Genomic DNA, 22,482 nt, shown 5'->3' with positions numbered 1-22,482 from the left:
CCAGGGTATGAGGTGTCATTGCAGCCTTGAATTATAATGAACATTTTTCACAACAAAGGGAAGTTCTCTATTTCCAAACATAAGTTTAAAATATAAGTAGGTGTTTGAAAGGGAGTCTGATCTGAATCTGAAACCACAGGCTATGTGAGGTTGATAGCTCCTTGTTGTCAAACTTCCTTACACATCTTTTAAATCTCCAGGAAGGCTTTTTAGAGTTTTCCTCAACACTGCCTTGACTTTTTTATCATATTGATTGAAAGAACCAATTTAAAACCTTCCCTTGATTTTTACACTGATTATCTCTTGTCATATTATCTTAGGACAAAAAACTTTTTCTCTTTCCAAAACCATTGGAATGAGTTGCAATCAAACTGGTTTTACTTTGTCGGCCACCAATTGAAAACATAACTTTCCTATTCTCCTCGTATCAGAGAATATGAGGATTGGTAGATGATTTGATTGTGGAGCTATAAATATTTTTGGTGCATGTGAATAGAGCCATGCATGAGATGGAGAGTCCTATCTGTTGAAACCATTCATCCATGGAAAGGCTTTGTCACTATATTACGTCATGAGATCAATGCACTGCAGGTACCTAGGATGAGTCCATAGAGATACATTAGATTTCTTCAAAACATTTAACAAGAAAAAGGCCAAGGGTCACTAGATAACTTATTCAGAGATCATACAAAGCTTGACTGTGAGATTTATCTATTTCAATGTCCCTAATTATTGGACAATTTACCATGACCAATTAACCAACCAATCGATACATCTTTGGACTGTGGGAGAAAGCTGGATCACCCAGAGAAAACCCTTACATTCTACCAGGAAGATGTTCAGACTCCTTACAGATGACGTGGGGATTAAACTCCAAAAACCAGCCCCTCAAGCTGTAATAGCATCATGCTAACCACTGCTCCACTATTCTGCCCATTTATTGCCTCCCTTGCCTTTGGTAGACTTCCCTCAAACATTAATTTCTTGACACCAAAGTATCTGAATAAATGATTCTTTACAGAGTTCAAGACTTATTTTCATAATGTCATCAATATTTGTATCTTGAACATGAGATAACAAGATAAAGAGTCTTTAAAATGTGATTATTGGTTGTGAGAACATCTCACCGGGTGGGTAAGTGAGTGTGGTTATTCCCTTTTGTTCAGGAGCCTGATGGTTGTGGGGTAGTAACTGTCTTGAAACTGGTGCGAGTCCAGAGTCTCTTGTGCCTTCTACCTGATGGCAGCAGCGAGGAGAGAGCATGACCTGGGTGCTGATTATCTCTAATGAAGGGTGCTGATGGATATAGACAAATGAACATACAAGTAGCTAAGTATGCATTCACTGTCTGACATGTCAGTCCACAGCCTCCTCTACTGCTGTAATGAGAAAACACTCAGATTGGAGGTACAACACTTTATATTCTGTCTGAGTAGCCTCCAACCTGATGGCATGAAGATTGATTTCTAAAACTTCCGGTAACTGCCCCCCCACCACTTCACCACTCCCCATTCCCGTTTCCCTTTCTCACCTTACCTGCCCATCATCTCCCTCTGGTGCTCCCCATTTCCTTTTCTTCCATGGCCTCCTGTCCTCTCCTATCAGATTTCCCCTTCTCCAGCCCTTTATCTCTTTCACCAATTGACTTCCCAGCTCTTTTCTTTATTCCTTATCCCCTATCACCTACTACCCTGTACTTCTCCCTCCTCTCCCTGCACCTTCTTACTTTGACCTCATCTCTCTTCTCTAGTCCTGATCAAGGATCTCAGCTCAAAAAGTTGACTGTTTATTCATTTCCATAGATGCCACCAGGCCTGCTAAGTTTCTTCAGCACTTCGTGTGTGTTGCTCGGATTTCCAGCACCAGCAGATTTTCTCTTTTTGTGAAGTAGCTGTGTATATTTGAAATATGATAAATAGATTCCAAGAAGTGATGCTTTATTTGTTCAGATAAGAAGGTGTGAAGAGGATAGAGTTTGATATTATTTGATATTCAAGCAGTTAATTCTAATCTGCCTCCTTTTAAGTGACATCACAATGCAGCTAATTGCAAAAGCAAGAAGACTAAATAAATTTTCAAGGCAGAAAGACACAGAGGAAATTGCTTTGGAGGATCAGTGAGCATTCCCCAATGGTTTATAGCACACTCCAAGCTCCATTCATTTTTAGAAGAACTAAAATACTTTTTGAATCTGCTTGTATAAGAGAGAGTGTTTCATTTAAAACCACACAATTCGCTGTAGAAATAGCTTGCATGGATTTACCACTCCTATTTATTGCTAATAATCTATCTGGAGTAGTCTTTCTGATAGTAATACAGGTTTTATTTCTGGAAAGAGGTCCCCAGAGCTGAGGTGGCATTCAGAAGATAATGGCATCCATTAGCTTTTAATCTCAAAGGTATCAGGTTGAATCTTTGGGGATGTAATGGAATTTATTTTCTTGCTATTTCAAAGGATTCTGGGTTTGAAGAATTGCAGTTCTCAATATATTTGTAGCTTATACGAACTACAGCAAGGATGTAACTAAATGTAACATAAAATTCCATTAAATCCAAAATTTTAGTTACCAATACCTTTTAATTTTTGTTATTGGCAATAGAAAATATTATTTCTGCACATAGTTTTCCATATTGACCTGACAATTCTACCGCATAGTGAAATATTTATGTATGCTACACAATATTTCACAGGAAAATTAATTACTGAACACTGTCAGGGACCTCTGATATTGATGTTGGTTTGTTACTTGCCCCTAGGTCATCCGGACATACAGTGGAAACTCTTGGATATACATAGTGGCATTCAATGTTGTGCAGAATACAGTTTCAGACCCACACTATTAAATACATTCTGCCATTCAAAGGGAGAATGGCTCTGGACACGTCAGGCCTGGTTTAGTGAAATATAAAGTGGACCTGCATGAAAGGCTCAACTGTGAAAACTGGATGCACTGAGATGATTTTTAAGTTTGTGAAACCTAACAGTCACTATGGCTCTTCCTTCAGGATCCCCAGCTATTAGCGATTTTGACCACCTGCCAATTGACCACACCTACACTCACACCTTAGTTTGCCCCAATCTAAACACTGAGACCCAAGTTCATATATATCTGTACTTAACACTCAAACACTCATTTAGCTTGTTAGCTGGCTTGAACAGTACACATAGTTGTTTCAACACGTACAAAAGCTGGATGAACTCAGCAGGTCGGGCAGCATCCATTGTGCTGATTTGACCACAGCATCTGCAGTGTACTTTGTGTTTACACATAGTTGTTGAGCTGGCACCTAGCCCTATCCAGGGATGACGGGGGGTGCCATTAACAAAGGTAAATTATCTGTGAATACAAGTCTGGCATTTGCAGGAAGAGCGATTGTGAGGTAATGATGGTTCATGATGCTGAAAGTAGCAAACTGACTAGAATAATCCTGTAACACTCTTTGGAATGATATAGAGGTATTCATTTGTTATAATTACTGGAAATACTCCTGGTTAGGTTTCTATAATCAATGCATTCCAAATGGGGATTCCTTTTTAATCTACATGTTTACACAGTTTTGGATTATATAAATGAGGAATTTGCCACAGGTGGAGAGTTACTGTAATTGAACCATTCTAATAGCAACCTGTGGGTGTGTTGAATTTAACTCGGCTGTTGGAATTTGCTTGTGATGTTTTGTTATTGTGTTTTTTTTATCAGTCTCTAACTCCATGTCTAGGGATCAAAAATGAAAAGTTCCTGAGAAGTCCTCTGCTCTCGCTGCCTTTCATCAGTTCTGTACAAATTTATTTGAAGCACTTTTGGAATCCCATGCATCCAAACAGATAAACGTGGGCATAGAAAAGGTGATGTGCAAATACTATATAGACATCATAAGAGTTATTTCCACTGTTCCACCGCTGATGCTTGGTACTGCTGTACTATGGGAGAGATTTTTTAACTGCTGATGACAAAATAGAAGAGTATCTCAACTCTCACAGGCAACAATTCGGAGCTTTATCTACCCCTGTGAATAAAGGCCCTATTACATTGCATCTGCTTTTGTCCCCATGACTTTTGTGTCAAAACCACCTAATCCCACTGTCAGGGTGCGTTCCGAAGTTAGAGCAAATAGCAAGTATCAATATCAACAGCAACCAGTCTTCAGATTTGAATGTGGGTTATAGGTTGAATTTAAAATGCGGCTCTAAACAATAGTCCTCCTGCAGCAGTGGACTGGGGTTGACTGCAAGCCAGGAAACACCCATTCACTTGATACCTGCATTTGCATGAATGCAGCTATAGGGAGGAAATGCTGACTAGCATTTATTTTGGACGTTTGGAGTGCGGATGTGAAAGAGGTGTTTGAAAATTATATGTAATTTGAAGAAAGCATCGCAAGATACATTGTCCTGCTGTTACCTTTGATCTTTAGCATATAAAAATGTGATGTAATATTGGCTCAGGGAAGTCCCTTCTTCCAAGATTGTCTTGAACATGATGCCTGCTGCTCATTTTTGCTGAAGAAAGACTTGTAAATGCACTAGCTTTAGTGCATCTCCAATAAATAATAAGGTGTAATCGTAACAGAGTAGTCGTGATGGGAGATTTTAATTTCCCTAATATCGATTGGCATCTCCCTAGAGCAGGGGTGTCAAACTCAAATACACAGTGGGCCAAAATTAAAAAATCAGTACAAGTCGAGGGCCGGACTGGTTCAGTGTTTATTGCAAAACTTACTGAAATGAATTTATTACACATATTAACCTGGAACTAACAAAGCTTAGGTTATTGCCTACAAAAACAACATTGAACATTAAATAAATAAAAAATCAGTTGCATTTATTTCTTATGGCTTTATCTGCAGCTTTTCCGGAGTAATTTCTAATGAAAACATTTTTCCACAGGCCAACACTCTGTGATTCACACTAGTCTAAGACAGATACTTGGCATCTCATCTTGGATGCAAGTTCATCAATGTTTGGAGTCAGGCTCCGAGCTGAGGAAATCCTCAGAATTGAGTGAAGGTGTTCATCAGAAAGACGACTCCTGTGTGATGTTTTGTTTATCTTCATCAAAGAGAACAGTTGTTCACACAGATATGTGCTGCCAAACATAGAGAGCATTTGAGCAGCTTGGGTACGCAGCTGGGGCATTGTGTCGGGAATGAAACGTAGAAACTGTGCAGCGCCCACTGAGTCATACTTTGCCTTGAGTGTGTCACTACATTGGAGTTCAATCAGCTCCATTTGTATGTTGGTTGGTTGGTGCGCTTTCCACGTCAGCTGCAAATGGATTACTGAGCAGTTCAAACCTGCTTTTTTGGGCTTCAAAGTCGGCAAATCGCCGTGTGAAGTCGGCACCAAGTATGCTAAGTTTTTCAGCAAACTTTGCACGTGGGAACACTGCGGTAGAAACCTGCTCTTTCATAGTTTGGCAACGTGAAAAATGGCTCAAGTTTTCTTGCTGCATCTGCGCCTCCCACAGACGCAGCTTGGTTTTAAAAGCCCTCACTGCAGCGTACATGTCTGTGATCACACGACCCTGCCCCTGAAGCTGCAGGTTGAGCGCATTGAGATGGCTCGTGATGTCACACAGAAACGCCATTTCACAAAGCAACTTTTTATCCCGATCTCTGTTGTGTCTTTCCCTTTGCTTTCCATGAACTGACAGATCTCCTCACACAACTCGAAACATCTTTTCAGCACTTTTCCTTGGCTTAACCATCGCACCTCTGTGTGATAGGGCAAATCATTATATTCTGAACCCAACTCCTCCAGAAACGAGTTGAACTGGCGGTGATTTAAGCCTTTGGCTCTTATGAAGTTAACTGCTCGTGTTATGGTGATCATTATATGTTCCATTTTCAAGGCTTTGCCACACAACGATTCCTGGTGTATGATGCAGTGATAAGCTGTCAGCTCACCTGCGCCGTTTTCCTCCCGCATCTTCTCCCGGATCCTGCCCACCAATCCACTCTTTTGACCGCACATCGCGGGCTTCTGTTTCTTGTCCAGATGCTTGTATTTGTCGTGGTGTTTCGTTTCATAGTGTCGTCTTACGTTATATTCTTTAATTACAGCCACACCGTCTCCACACACAAGACAAACAGGTTTGCCCTTTATATCTGCGAACATATACTCTGCCTCCCACCTGCCTTGAAAACCCCTGTTTTCAAAGTCCACCTTTCGTTCAGCCATTTTTGGGGTGAGGGACAGCTGAAAGTTGTCCATATGTGACTAGCGCCATAAGGATGCTGATGAGAGAGTAAGGCAAGCACAAGCAATGCACTGGCAGTGCATTGTGGGATTTGTAGTATTAGTGGTGCATGCAATATACCGGCGGGCCAGCTCTAATAGAAAAAAAATTTATTCATTAATGATATTCAGGAAATAAACCAGGGAAACTGAATAAATACTAAAACCCCTGGAAACCTGGTACCTGAATAAACTCAGCATTAGCCATATCATACGCCACAGGCGCTTTGATTACTAGGGCCAACTTTAATAGTAATTAGATATTATCTTGCAGGCCAAAGATAATTCCACTGCGGGCCTTGAGTTTGACATATATGCCCTAGAGCAAGGGGTTCAGATGGGGTGGAGTTTGCTAGGTGTGTTCAGGAAGGTTTCTTGGCACAATATGTGGATAAGCCAACAAGAGGAGAAGCTGTACTTGATTTGGTATTGGGAAATGAACCTGGTCAGGTGTCAGATCTCTCAGTGAGAGAGCATTTTGGAGATAGTGATCATTATTCTATCTCCTTTACAATAACATTGGAGAGAGATAGCAACAGTCAAGTTAGAAAAGCATTTAATTAGAGTAAAGGGAATATGAGGCTATCAGGCAGGAAATTGGAAGCTTAAATTGGGAACAGATGCTCTCAGGGAAAATTACAGAAGAAATGCAGCATATGTTCAGGGGATACTTGTGTGGAGTTCTGCATAGGTACACTCCAATGAGACAGAGAAGTTATGGTAAGGTACAGGAACCGTGGTGTACAAAGGCTGTACTAATTCTAGACAAGAAGAAAAGAAAAACTTACAAAAGGTTCAGAGATCTAGGTAATGTTAGAGATCTGGAAGATTATAAGGCTAACAGGAAGGAGATTAAAAAGGAAATTAGGAGAGCCAGAAGGAGCCATGAGAAGGCCTTGGTGGGCAGGATTAAGGAAAACCCCAAGGCATTCTACAAGTATGTGAAGAGCAAGAGGATAAGGAGTGAAAGAATAGGACCTATCAAGTGTGACAGTGGGAAAGTGAATATGGAACCAGAGGAAATAGCAGAGATACTTAATGAATACTTTACTTCAGTATTCACTATGGAAAAGGATCTTGGTGATAATAGTGATGACTTGCAGTGGACTGAAAAGCTTGAGCATGCAGATATTAAGAGAGAGGATGTTCTGGAGCTTTTGGAAAGCATCAAGTTGGATAAGTCGCTGGGATCAGATGAGATGTACCCCAGGCTACTGTGGGAGACGAGGGAAGAGATTGCTGAGACTCTGATGATGATCTTTGCATCATCAATGGGGATGGGAGAGGTTCTGGAGTATTGGAGGATTGCAGATGTTATTCCTTTATTCAAGAAAGGGAGTAGAGATAGCCTGGAAAATTATAGACCAGTGAGTCTACTTCAGTGGTTGGTAAGTTGATGGGTAAGATCCTGAGAAGCAGGATTTATGAACATTTGGAGAGGTATAATATGATAAGGAGTAGTCAGCAGAACTTTGTCAAGGGCAGGTCATGCCTTATGAGCCTGATTGAATTTTTTGAGGATGTGACTAAACACATTGATGAAGGAAGAGCAGTAGATGTAGTGTACATGGATTTCAGCAAGGCATTTGGTAAGCTACCCCATGAAAGGGTTATTGAGAACGTAGGGAGGCATAGGATCCAAGGGGACATTGCTTTGTGGATCCAGAACTGGCTTGCCCACTGAAGGCATAGAGTGGTTGTAGATGGGTCATATTCTGTATGGAGATCAGTCCCCAGTGGTGTGCCTTAGGGATTTGTTTTGAGATCCTTACTGTTTGTGATTTTATAAATGACCTGGATGAGGAAGTGGAGGGATGGGTTAATAAGTTTGCTGATGACACGAAGGTTGGATGTGTTGTGGATAGTGTGGAGGGCTGTCAGAGGTTACAGTGAGACATTAATAAGATGGAAAAATGGCAGATGGAGTTCAACCCAGGTAAGAGCGAAGTGGTTCAGTTTGGTAGGTCAAATATGATGGCAGAATATAGTATTAATGGTAAGACTCTTGGCAGTGTGGAGGATCAGAGGGATCTTGGGGTTTGAGTCCATAGGATGCTCAATGCAGCTGTGCAGGTTGACTTTGTGGTTAAGAAGGCATATGGTGTACTGGCCTTCATTAATCATGGAATTGAATTTATGAGCTGAGAGGAAATGTTGCTACTATATAGGACCCTGGTCATACCTCACTTGGAGTACTGTGCTCAGTTCTGGTCGCTTCACTACAGGAAGGACGTGGAAGCCTTAGAAAGAGTGCAGAGGAGATTTACAAGGATGTTGCCTGGATTCGGGAGCATGCCTTATGAGAATAGGTTAAGTGAACTCGGCCTTTTCTCCTTGGAGTGACAGAGGATGAGAGGTGACCTGATAGAAGCGTATAAGATGATGAGAGGCATTGATTATGTGGATAGTCAGAGGTTTTTTCCAAGGGCTGAAGTGGTTGCCTTAAGAGGACACAGGTTTAAGGTGCTGGGGAGTAGGTACAGATGAGACATCAAGGGCAATTGTTTTACTCAGAGAGTGGCGAGTGTGTGGAATGGCCTGCCTGCAACGATGGTGGAGGCAGATATGATAGGGTTTTTTAAAAGACTTTTGGATAGGTGTATGGAGCTTAGTAAAATAGAGGGCTATGGGTAACCATAGTAATTTCTAAGGTAGGGACACGTTCAGCACAACCTTGTGGGCCGAAAGGCCTGTATTGTGCTGTAGGTTTTCTATGTTTCTAAATTGGTTCACAGTCACAACACCCACTAACCTATTTCCACCTCAGAACAGAAACCAGCTTATGGCTCTGAGGGAGAAGTCTCACCTTCCCGAACATCCAATGATCTTTAGGGGAGTGGAAAATCTAGCATTATCTGTTCCTTACAGTTGTGACTGGAGTTTCCTTCAGCATCAGTTTGCCTTGCACTGCATGTAGCTTTTTAGAAGCTCATAAATGGGGACAAAATGATTTATGTTGCACATTGAAGTAAAACCAGCGCAGAAATTTTGAAGTGAGATTGTTAATTCTACATCCACCCCCCCCCCCCCCCCCGGCGCTTCTCACCACTGCGAATCTCACTCACTGTGGCTGGCTTTTACTGGCACTCAGATCTGTCCCTACCTGCACATCTGACCCAGACTGACACTTGCTGAATCAGAAATGGATCAACTACATAAGTGACCTTCCTGTTCCAAGAACCACAGCTGCCACATTTGTGTACTTGGACAAGGGGGAGAAATTTCAGCAACTGTTACAATTTCCAGATTGGGTATAATATGAATTGGAAATGATGGTGATCATCAGACAGGAAAATACTGATGGATCTCTTGTGGTGTCTGGGTACTTGCAGTATGGATTCTGATCTTTTTATCTGTAGTTTAAATGTGGTTCCATGTTTGACCATTGCTCCAACCTATCCCATGAGATTGTTTTAAGATGTCACACATCTTTTTTGATATCTTGCTTCGCAAATATGTTGATTAGACTATGTTGCTATCAATATACTGACTTGAGGGTACAATCGTACTTTCCCTTTGCCAAACCTTTTTATTCTCTGCTATTGCACGAGAAGGGTTTATTTTCTGTTCTTCCCCATAGTGAATTTGCAGCCCTTGCATAAGATGGAGGCAGTTTATTTATGCTTTCCACCTCCTCTCCGCATCTCTTTTACTCCAGCTTCATACATGGCAAATGTTTAAAATAAATCTCCTTTACTTCCTTGAGGAGTTGTGCTTCTGCTGAAGCTGTTACACTGGAAGTGACTATTTTCCCAGTCATTAAGTATCAAAACTCCACTGAGACACTCACTTACTGCCCATTACACCACCGGCGTTTAGGGCAGCAATGAATGTTCTTCATCTCAGGCAGTGTTCAGGGCTTCCTTTATCATGTCAGTCGCTTCCTGTTGGTTTTCACTGCAGTCCATCATGCAAGGCCTGCGTGGAGACACAGGAATACCATCGCACTCCGATGTAGAAGGATTCTTCATTGCGAATACCATAACAGTTTTATTTTACCAGTTAGGGTTTTTAGTCCTGAGCTGAACCCCAAAACCTGGGGGACCGATAGACCACTCTTAGTCTGACCTCTATTCTTTCACCTGTTTGGAATGGGTGACCCTAGCAAGAGCCGAAGCATAAAGTCCTGAGTCCAGTCAACATAGCTCTCTGGGCCATTGAGAGCCTCCAAACCCAACAATAAGGTTGTGGTCCTCTTGGAAGGCAGAGACCTCCAAGCCAAAATTATAAAAGCTGACCATTCAACTGTTCTAAAAGGTCTGTGACTAGTGGAGCGCTGTAGGGATTGGTGCTGAGTCCATTGTTGTTTCTCGTCTATATCAACGATCTGCATGAAAATGTGGTAAACTGGATCATCACATTTGTGCATGACACCAAGACTGGGAGTGTAGTGGACAGCAAGGAAGACTATCAAAGCTTGCAGCAGGGACCAGCTGGGAAAATGGCTGAAAAATGGCAGATGGAATTTAATGTAGACAAGTGTGAGGTGTTCCATGTTGGGAAGACCAACCAGGATATGTCTTACATGGTGAGTGGTAGAGTACTGAGGAATGTGGTAGAACAGAGGGATATGGGAATCCAGATCCATAATTCCTCGAGAATGGTGCCACAGGCAGGTAGGGTTTGTGTGTTGCTTGTATTACCTGCATCTGTGGATTTTCTCTTGTATGTGATAGGGTCATAAAGAAAGCTTTTGGCACTTTGACCTTCATAAATCAATGTATTGAGTGCAGGATTTGGGATGTTATGTTGAAGCTATATAAGTTGTTGGTGAGGTCTAATTTGGTGCCTTGCAAGCAGATTTGGTCACATGTCTACAGGAAAGATGTAAGTAAGATTGAAAATGTAGAGAGAAAATCTATAAGGATGATGCTAGGTCTTGATTGGGGTTATTGTTAAATAGGTTAAGATGTAATTCCCTAGAATGTGGAACATTGTGTGGAGATACGATAGAGGTATATAAAATTATGAGGGGCATGGATAGGGTAAATGCAACCAGGCTTTTTCCACTGAGGTTGGGTGACTAGAGGCACAACTAGAGGTCATAGGCTAAGGGCGAAAGGTGAAATGTTTATGGGGAACCTAAGGGGGGATTACTTCACTCAGAGGGTGGTGAGTGTGTGGAACAAACCGCCAACGGAAGTGGTGGATGCGGCGTCGGTTGATTTCAACATTTAAGAGAAATTTGGATAGGTACTTGGATGCGAAAGGATGGAGGGCTATGGTCCAGGTGCAGGTCGATGGGACTAGGCAGAAAAGCCTGTTTCTGTGCTGTAGTGTTCTAAGACCTTTTAACTTATTTTAATCCTAAATCCTCTCAACCACCTTTTTAACCTGACCTTAGATACTATTCTAATCGGGTGTAGTGTGATCACTTGAGTATGAAGTTCTCCTAAGGGAATGGAGAATGCCTATGTGTGACTCTGCTTAATGTATGGAGGTTGATGAATGGCTAGGTACGATATGGTCCTTGACAGATCAAGGTCAAGATCCAATAGCATGAAAAGCAAGATGACCGGTGGAGCGCTGTAGGGATTGGTGCTGAGTCCGTTGTTGTTTCTCGTCTATATCAATGATCTGCATGAAAATGTGGTAAAGTGGATCATCACATTTGTGCATGTAGTGGACAGCACTGTAGTGCTACAGCCTTCCTTGCCTTCACTGCTACTGTGATTTTTCATCATCTTCTGTCATCTCCACCACTGAGTTTGTGGTTGGATCGCTCTTTGGAACCTTCCCCTTTGACTTGACCGCCATGGGTGACCCAAAGCTTCAGGTGTCATTGCTCTCCAGATCTCAGGAACTTACAAGCTTCTCCACCAGACAAGGAGACAATCTTTATAGGTGGCTATTCCAATCATGTCTGAGCTGAGAGCTGGAAATCTCTGCTAAGATTCTGCGAATGCGCTGCTTTATATTTTGCTAATGACTTTCCCTGAAGTTCTTTGCTGATTTAGCTAATGACTAATGGATTTATCAAACTATTGATCTAAAGTGATTATTTTCAAGTTGGGTATCAAGTACATGAAGATTTCTATATTTCTTTCAGCTCTGTCACATGTGGTTTTGATAGCATTTGGAAGATACTTAGGTCAAGAGGAATTCATTTACTCCATTTGTCCAGACTAAAATTAGTCAGGCATTCTTTCTGTCCAAATCAATACTTTCTGCAAGTTACTTAGTAACTGCAGAATTTTCTCATCAGCATCATCTATTCCTCCCAGATTTATTTCAGCTGGAAATGTGAGCAACTTTAGACTGTGTGTCTGAAGTAATTTGTTCCAAGTAACTCCCCAGTGTATCCAAATCAGCATTTACCCTCACTTCAGTATAATTTCCTTTAAAAATTGTTCCATTCTTTTTACCATTCAGCCAAATCCTTATTTAACCTCTGATTGATTTCGTTCTTCCTACTCTGAACTTAACTTATACCAGGTATTTGTGGAGAGGAATAAATAGGTGACATTTTGGGCCGAGACCCTTCATCATTCTGTATTTTTCCCTCTTCCTTTCCAGATTGTGGTTAATTACCCTTCTTTTCCAGTCCTGTTGTAGGATCTTGTTCTGAAACATCAAAGTGGGGAATGAGCCAATGTTTGGCTGCTGGAGCGGACTTGAAGGTGATTCAAGGTGTCAGAACCGAGGCGAGGCAGAGTTGAGGCAGCAGGGCCTGGGCCCGAGTGTGAGGAACAAGCGGAGGCTTGACTGATTTAAGTTAGAAATTAGAAAGGCCAGGTATGGGCCAAATCGAGGTGGCCGATCCCTGGCACAAGAGCGTATCGAACTGGCAGGCCCCGGTCCAAAGTGAGGATCAACCTGCTATTTAAGTGCCGAGCCAGATTGAAAAGGTTAGGGTGTCAGGTTGGGGCCAGGGTTGTGCCTGTGTTGACCTCACTGCTCTGCAAGGTTTACATGTCGCTGAACTGAGGCTGTGGTTGCAGCTGCCAGGTTCCTGGACGGGCTGCAGTGATGACAGCCTTTGTGGCTGTGGACGCACTTTCATGAACTTCAGTTCTGAATGCTAGAGCCATAGAGTCATAGAGAGATATAGCAGGCCATCTAGTCCATATCAAAACCGATTAATGCAATATTTTATTGCTATGTGAGCTCATATATGAAAGGTAACTTCCTAAATGTGTGAATGGAATTAAATAAATAAAGTATTTAGTTAGTCAAACTAATGCAAAAAATGATCATTTCTCTCTTCTTAAACTGGAGTGTATGAATCTACGATGAAGCAAGGTTAAGTACTTCTGAGAGATATTGAGCCAATGTCTTTTGACTCAATATACAACTGAATGTGGAGGATCTGATAAGGTTTTGGAACACAATAAGTGGCCTGACCTAGGCTGGGAGACCAATTCACCGAGCACCTCCGTTCTGTCCATCACAAAAAGTGCATTCTCCCAGTTGCTACCCATTTCAATTCTACTTCCCATTCCCATTCTAAAACATCAGTCCAGGACCTCCTCTACTGCTGGAATGAGGCCACACTCAGGTTGAAGGAGCAACACCTTATATTCCATCTGGGTATCCTCCTATCTGATGGCATGAACATTAATTTCTCAAACTTCTGGTAATTTTCCCCCATCTTCCTTCACCATTCCCCATTCCTGTTTCCCTCTCTGACTTTATCTCCTTACCTGCCCAATACCTCCCTCTGATGCTCCTCCCTCTTCCCTTTCTTCCATGGTCTTCTGTGTTCTATCAGATTCCCCTTCTCCAGCCCTTTATCTCTTTTACCAATTGACTTCTCAGCTCTTTAGTTCCCCTCTCCCACCCTTCCTCTCATGGGTTTAGCTTTCACTTACCACCTTGTACTTCTTCCTCCCCATCCCTTCACCTTCTTCCTCTGACTTCTTCTCTTCCTTTCCAGTGCTGATGAAATGTCTCAGCCTGAAATGACGACTGTTTGCTCTTATCCACTGAGGCTGCCTGACCTGCTGAGTTTCTCCTGCATTTTTTGTGTGTTGTTCTGGATTTCCAGCATCTGCACATTTTCTTGTGTAAGTGAAATCTTCACTTCATTGAATTTGATAGTTTTAGTGAATCTATGTTTTGCTTCTAAAATTTAGGGGAATGTGTCCCTTTTGGGGGTCACGTGGGGTCTTGGTAAGGAGTAGGCGTGTGTCCCGGGAGCTGCGCCTACCTTCACCTTTTACCTCACCCAAATAGCAGTTAATTCTATTTTTTAAGTGACTGAAGTGGGCTGAACGAAATGATGAAGCCAGGTAAAGGGAAGAAACAAGAAAAGGGTGCAGGAGAAGAAGATTCTGGCGAGGGTTCCGCGAACCTAATGGGCCCAGAAGAAGCTAAAGCCAATGCTGCTAGGGCCCCGGTCCCAGCTACCATTGAAGAAGTCTTTGTGGTGGTAAACAAACTGTACAATTTGGTAGACGGGAGACATGCAGAGCACAATAAGTCAATCATGAACTTAACAGCGGCTCTAACCGAGGTCAGTAAACATGTTTTCTTTAATGAAGGATGCCGCCGAATTGTATAAGAGACGATTTGAAGAGTTGGAGAGGCCACTTGAAAGTCTAATATCCCAAAACACGCAGCTACAGGCTAAGGTGGATGACCTTGAAGCCCGGTCTCGCCGTCAAAACATTCGCATTATCGGGATTCAGAAGAAAGCCGAAAACAATAAGCCGACAGATTTTGTAGCCGCGTTGCTTCCAAAGTTGCTGGGGGAAGAACATTTCCACCAGCTGATTAAAGTGGACCGTGCCCACTGGAGCCTAGCACCTGCTAAAAATAGTAGGCCAAGAGCTATTATTGCGAGGCTACACCATTAACAGGTTAACTGGTGCTACGGCCGTCCAGGGAGAGAGCTCCGCTGCTGTATGATGGGCGTCCGGTGTTCATTTACCTGGATTTAACCTTCGCTACCATGAGGAAGTGTCAAGATTTTCAGCACATTAAGGAGAAATACAAAGCCAGGAAAATTAGGTGTGGATTCTGGTATCCAGCGACATTCGTGGTTACAGTTAACAATAGCACCAGTACATTCAGCACTGCAGCCATAGCGGAGGAGTTTCTGAGCCGGGAAGTTAAAGATTGGCATTTGCACACTGTATAAACCTAAAAACGGATTAACACTGGGTATATATTAAGTGGAATATTAAATTCTATACCACTGACACTAGTAAATGTGTGCGGGCCCAACTTTGATGATTCAGTTTTTCTCGGAACCTCTTTAAGGCCATGCCTAATCTGTCTGACTCTAACATAAATTGTAGGTGGAGACTTCATTTGCATCTTAAACTCCCTCGTAGATAGACAACGTCCCCAAGTTTGTTCATTTAAAAATAGTGTAACGCTTAATAATCTCATACAATCGTATAACATAGTGGACATTTGGAGGCTTCTTAATCCCACGAAGAAGGATTTTTCATACTTCTCCACAGTACATAGATCCTACTCTAGGATTCATTATTTTCTGTTAGATTTGAAATTGGTCTTGTCGGTAATTAGTTGCACTTACCATAATATACTTTTATCGGATCCCTTATACCACAAAAGAGGTGAATATAGTTGGTGGTTAAATAATGCTTTGCTAAAGGATAAGGATTTTTGCTCTTATCTTTCAGATAAGATAGATCTATACATAAGCACGAATGATGTGGGCGATGTTGATGATACCACTCTTTGGGAGGCCATGAAGGTGGGTATTAGAGGTTGCATAATAGCATACGAGACAGCAGAAAAAAGAAGATTCAAGAAAAGCTTAACTGAAACAGATGATCAGTTGGCAAATCTGGAAGCCTCTTATAAAATAAACCAGGAAGCAGAATTACTTAATAAGATTACTGCCTTATGGTTGAGTATAATTCTATAATGTCCAAGAGTGTTGCAAAACTACTGACACAAGTCAGACAGAGGTATTTTGAGCTTGAAGAAAAGCCCCATAAGTTATTAGCCCGTCAGTTAAGACAGATTCAGGCCTCCAGGCCCATACATCATATGAAAGCAAAAGGTGGCTTTTTATTGACGGACCCAGAAAAAATTAATAATTGTTTTGCGAAATTCAATGCTAATGTTTACCAATCACAAGAAGGTCCAGACGTTGAAGCTTTGAAAGGATTTTTTGATAATCTGAATCTGCCCACACTTTCAACAGATTTAGTAAATACACTTGATGCTGATATAAGCCTAGATGAGATCAAGAAGGTTATCTCTTCCCTCCCCAATAATAAGGCAGTGGGTCTGGATGGTTTTAGCATGGAATTCTTCAAAGTATTTGGTCCAAAATTATCACCTTTGCTCTTACGAATGTTGAATCACTCCAGGACAGCTTCCAGATTGCCACCTACTTTATGTAAAGCCAATGTTTCTCTGATTCCAAAACTAGGCCATGGACCCGAGGTGGTTTCATCATATTGCCCCATTTCGCTGTTGCCCATTGAAACCAAAATTCTTGGGGAAGTCCTGGCCAATAGGTTAAAAGAATGCATTTGTTCTATTATTCATCCAGATCAAACTGGCTTTATGCCAGGTAGACATATGCATTTTAGTTTGTGTTGTCTTTTCAATATTTTATATACAAAACATGCAGAAGAGGCTGTAGTCATTTCATTAGATGCGTAACGTGCGTTTGACCAAGTGGAATGGCCATGTTTGCACTTAAGAAATTTGGATTTGGACCATCTTTCATCAAATGGATTGAGATAATTTATTCACACCCATCTACCTCCATTATTACTAATCAGAATATTTCCTCCCTTTTTGCAATTCATTGTGGGACTCGTCAAGGTTGTCCCCTTTCTCCATTTTTGTTTGCAGTTATCATTGAACCACTAGCTGTTAGCATCAGACAGGACTCTTCGATATCTCCCATTGATATGCATGGACATAAACATCACCTTTAATTATATGCTGACGATGCCATTTTATATATCTCCAGCCCACAAACATCAATACCCGCCCTTCTGACTCTAATTAATAATTTTGGTAGTTTCTCAGGTTTCTCTATTAATTGGGATAAGAGTGAACTAATGCCAGTCACTGCAGTGGTTAATACAGAGTATTTACAGTCTACTCCTTTTAAAATAACTTATGATAATTTTTCCTATCTTGGTGTGTCTATTACAAAAAACCCAGATGACCTTTTGCAAGTGAATTGGAAAAACAAAGTTGAACAGGTTAAATGCAATATTGGCTTTTGGAAAAACCCTTCCAATTTCTTTGGTGGAGAGGGTTAACGCAATCAAGAAATCAAGATTTCTTCACCTTTTCCAGTCAATTCCACGTTTTATTCCTCTGTCATATTTTAAGCAATTGGATTAAATTATTATACCCTTTATTTGGAATTATAAAGCCATTAGCATTACAAAAAAACACTTGTCAAAGCCCAAGGAAGCAGGTGGTTTTGCCCTGCCAGACATTAAAATGTATTACTGGGCTGCCCACCTAACCATTCTTGCATGGTGGAGAAAAGGCCCACCCTCTACCTCAGACTTGTGCCCAGCATGGTTACTCAGAGTGAGTGCTTTGTAAGAAGGCTTCCTTACCAGCTCTCCTTAACAGCCCCACTGCAGTTAACAAGTCACATTTTTGTACCAGCTTTGTGGTTGGCAGCACTGTAAGAATTTGGAAGCAGATTCAACTACACATTAAGGTCCCAAAAACTTATATTGACACTCCAATTTGTGACAATCATTCCTTTTTGCCTGGCCCGAATGATACTGTTTTTTCGTCCTGGAAACAAAGTGGCATCTGTAGTGTAGGGGACCTAGATATTAATGGAAACTTGGCCTCATTTGCGCAGTTACAAGCAGTTTACAATATCTCTGCATCTAGTTTTTTTAGATATTTACAAATTCGACTTTATGTTAGGACATATATACCTAATTTCAAAGTTTTAGACAAACATGAGTCTCTGGAGGCTATAAATAAATTTGATCCAATTACTCTTAGTGTTGTTACGCCTGTGCTCCCCTCCTTTTTGTGAATCGCAAGATCGCTATTAAGTCAGGGCAGGAGACCCAGGAAATGAGAGAGAGAGATGTTTGGAATGTGCTGGCCCTCAGCGATACAAAGCCACGGAAAAGGTCATTGTCTCTTGGAGACGGAATTGTGTATTGAATACTATGCTTCGTGGATGCCCTCAGGCAACGTGGGCTGGTTGGGGGGATGGCATCATTCCACCCTGAGTGATATCTGAGACCCCGTGAGTGGGGATAAAAGAGGGTCTGGGGAACAGCCCCTTTAGACGCACCAGAAGAAATGCTAGAACTCCTGTAACAGCCTATTAGCGAAAGTCGGTGGAAAAGCCCACGTGCGTCCTTTTCCATTTGCCTCGGAATTGGTGGGTCTTGCCATGGAAGAACGGCTTTAGCTAACACAAAGGAGCACTCAGCCCCCACCGACTCTCGAAGGATTGACATCATAAAAGGAATGGGCAAGTTTAAACCCTCTCTCTTGACTCCAAACAAAGGCTGCAGCCTGCAGCTTGAATGAACTAAAGTGACTTTTATATTTCCATCGGACAATACATTATCCCCTAGACAACAATAGAGCTATTTCTTATTGATTATTATTATACCCACGCTTTTAGATTTAGTATTGACGACGTATATCATCTGTATGTTTGCAATGATATTATTTTTGTGTATTTTTATCAATAAATACTGTTAAAAATAGTACCATTAGACTTCAACGGACCTCTCTATCTTTGCTGGTAAGTGACCCAGTTACGGGGTACGTAACTGTGTCATATCCTATTTTTATCAGATCTTACATAATGGAGCTCGGGTGAACACTGCAGGTCTTAAACAGGCATGGGTGGATGAATTGGGTATAGAACTGACAGAGGAGGTCTGGGATGAGTGTTTAAAGAGTAAACATGATTGTTCGGTCAACATCAGACACAGACTTATACAGTTTAAAAAAAATACATAGACTCCATTATTCCAAAGAAAAGTTGCACAGCTTCTATCCTGATGTTTCACCAGTTTGTAATAGATGGAATTCTGAGAACAGTAACTTGTCACATTCATTCTGGTCATGTTGTAAGCTTTATGAATTCTGGGAAAGTATTTTTCACTGTTTCTCTGAGGTTCATGGGAAGCGATGGGAAGCGGACCCGCTCATCACCATCCTTGGAGCAACAAGCTCCCTATCTTCAGCCAATAAGTATGAAAGAAAGGCTGTATTGTTTGGAATGGTGGTTGCTAAGAAGTTAATCCTGAAAATGTGGAAAATGGACTCTGTGCCTACGTATGATCTGTGGCCGAGAGAACTGGCAAACACTTTACATTCGGAGAGACTGAGACTACGTAATGAGGACAGAGGGGACATCTTTGAAAGGATATGGGGCCCAGTATTGGACTTTCTTACGGGGTGAGGACTGAGGTTTTTTTGGTGTGGTGCACCTCTGCTGTTTACTTTTGCCTTTATATCATTCCCCCTTTTGCTGCTCAATATGTAATTTGATTTTGTTATGGTCGTGGTTTTTGTGGCTGTTCTTTTTCTGTTGTTTGTTTGTAGAAAAAAAAGAATAAAAAATATTTAAAAAAAAACAAATGTGTCCCTTTTATCAATACAGTTTATATTTTCCGTCAGGTAGAGAATGATAATTAAATTATTGTACTCACAACACAATTCGTTTGACCTTGTCAGACAGGAACTCCCCCTCCACCACTTTTGAATCTATTTTTACCCTTGTTTTTGAGTTATGCTTGGCTAGTTTAAAATAAATATAATTGGTCAAATTTCTCCCAATTTTGATTAATGCTAGGGTTGTACTTCTGGGTTTCTACCCCAAGAGAATGTCTCTCAAATTTCAACCCTATGTATCCCATGAGAAATGATTAAGGCCAGCCAACAGGACTCTGGTGGAGCTGTACAGGTCCATCTCCTGTACAGTGGATACAATGGACTGCAGAAACTTCGATGAGCTCCAACCATACCATCGACTTTGAGGTCATCGAAGGCCTATGCTCCACTGGGAGCCACGGGCCCTAGAACAAGAAGAAGATCCCAAGCTAGTGTGGATAATTTTTGCATGTGTTCTGGTTAGAAGACACAACTCCTCATTCACTGTCAGTTCTAGTTCAAAATCACAATACCTCGTTCAGTGTATTGTACATGCAGTGTACGTATGTAAGAATATTTGAGATAGAAGTAAATCTTGAATTTTATCAGTTTAAAATTAAATAAAATACGCATTGAAACCAGAAACCATCTTCTTACTTCTATATAATGGGCGAAGTCTAATTACTTGTGTGGCCAGCATTTTGACAATTAGTTTATGGTACCTAGATCTGTGAATAAAGGATAAACATAATCAATGCGACAGAGGTCAATTTCTCCAAATTTAAAAATAGAGTCGATTCCATAAGCAAAGCTAAACTTACTATGACCCTGCAATAATTCTGTCACTAGTAATTGAATGGGAGGAATTTATTTTATTGATGTTAGTTCTATTGTTCCTTTTATTGTATATAATCTTTACTACTCAATAAGCATTCCAGATTTCAAGCAATAAATTTACTCCTAATGGCTTCATTAAATGTTCCCTTATAAAGACATGTTCCCCAGTGCCTATTTTCTGGCATTGTATTGTCTATAAATAGTTGAATTCGATCCACCCTTGTGCTTCTGGACAACATTAGAAAGCAAAATTACTATTATGTTCAAGGGAACCAGAGTGGTTCTTTCTAAGTGGGCCTTTAAGGACAATAAGTTGCATTATTTAAATTAAATATTAAATAGAATTGCCTTAGAGAAAAATGAATTTCTACTGTCCATGACTTTATCTAAGTTATTTAAAGTAATAAAGTGAATAAATGAGACCATTTCTCTGCAGTTTAATAATTGGGCCCAATTTTATTCCTCTCATTAATAAATGGTTTGGCACAGGTTAGATGGGCTGAAAGACCTATTTCTGTCCTCTACTTTTCTATGACTCTATGACTCAGTGACTTCATTTTATACTAAAATAAACAAATGAAACTAAAGAAGCTATCAGCAGATCAGACTGCATCAGTGGCTGGGAGAAATGGCTGACAATTTGAGTCAAAGATCTTTATCAGAACTGGAAAGGAGAGGAGAAGAGTGAGATTTAAATTTCAGACAGGGTGAGGATGGAAGATGAAGATGGAATGCCCAGAACAAACTTGTCAAGGTAACAGTTTCTTCAAAAATTGGCAGTTGGAGACAGAAAGAAAACTGAAAGAAATTGCAATCAAAAGTCAGAGCCACATGCATGAGAAAAAAAGGATGGTTACAGGAAATTGTTAAAATTCAATATTAAGTCCTGATGGCTGTTACATGACCAAATGAAAGATTGATGTTGTTCCTCAAATGGACATTGAACATCACTGAAACAATGTAGGAGGCTAAAGACAGTGAAGTCAGAGTGTGAGTGTCTAAGAAAATTAAAATGGCTGGTGACCGAAAATTTAGTATCACCCTAGACCGAATGTAATGTTGTTTAAAATGGCCAAATTGCATGAGGTACTCTTCAATTTTAAGCAGAGCACCTCATGAGAGTTTGAGTGCAACAAACTGATTTGGAAGTGGTGGAAGCGAATTGCTGCTCCACTTGGAAGGACCGCTCTTTCCTCTGAAAAACATCAAAGGGCAGATGTCCCTCCTCGGTTGCGTGGAAAAGCGCCGCACGCAGGGGAGTGGTTGATGCAAATGGAAAACTGAACTTGAACGTTGAGAGAAGGGCAAAAGGGATTGAGTGCTCAGTGGTCAGAATGAGCCAAGATTAAGGAGAATGATCCATTGAATGTTGTAGGGTGGAAGAAGTGGACAAAAGGAACTCTAACTTTACTTTTGGTGAGAGGAGAGTGTGTCAGTAATGATGGAGAGGTAGACATGGCTAAGGAAAAAGAGAGATATCTTAAAGGGCCTGGTGCAGAAGCTCTTGTCATCAAACAGATAAGGGATACTAGGATGAAGGGTGGAAGTAGGTGTATTGAACTAGCTGTGGGCTGTTGAGTTAGATGTTGGCAGCTAACTGTAATCCTTAAGTTGATGATAGTGGTATCAACAAAGGGAAGAATCAGACATGGTTCATGTGAATGTGAGATTAGGGTAGATATTGGTGCAAAGGTAATGAAATTCTCAAAGTTTCCTGTTATTTCCTGTTTGGGTGCCATGGTGGTGTAGCAATTAGTGTGATGCTATCACAGCTTGGGGCGCCGGAATTGAGAGTTTATACCTGCTGCTGTAATAAAGGAATGTTCACATCCACAGATACACTGAGCTGTCCGCACCACTTTCTGCAG

Source organism: Hypanus sabinus, chromosome 13 (genome assembly GCF_030144855.1).
Source record: "Hypanus sabinus isolate sHypSab1 chromosome 13, sHypSab1.hap1, whole genome shotgun sequence".
Lineage (NCBI taxonomy): Eukaryota > Metazoa > Chordata > Chondrichthyes > Myliobatiformes > Dasyatidae > Hypanus > Hypanus sabinus.
The sequence above is the reverse complement of the archived record's forward strand: the minus strand, read 5'-3'. Positions refer to the sequence as shown.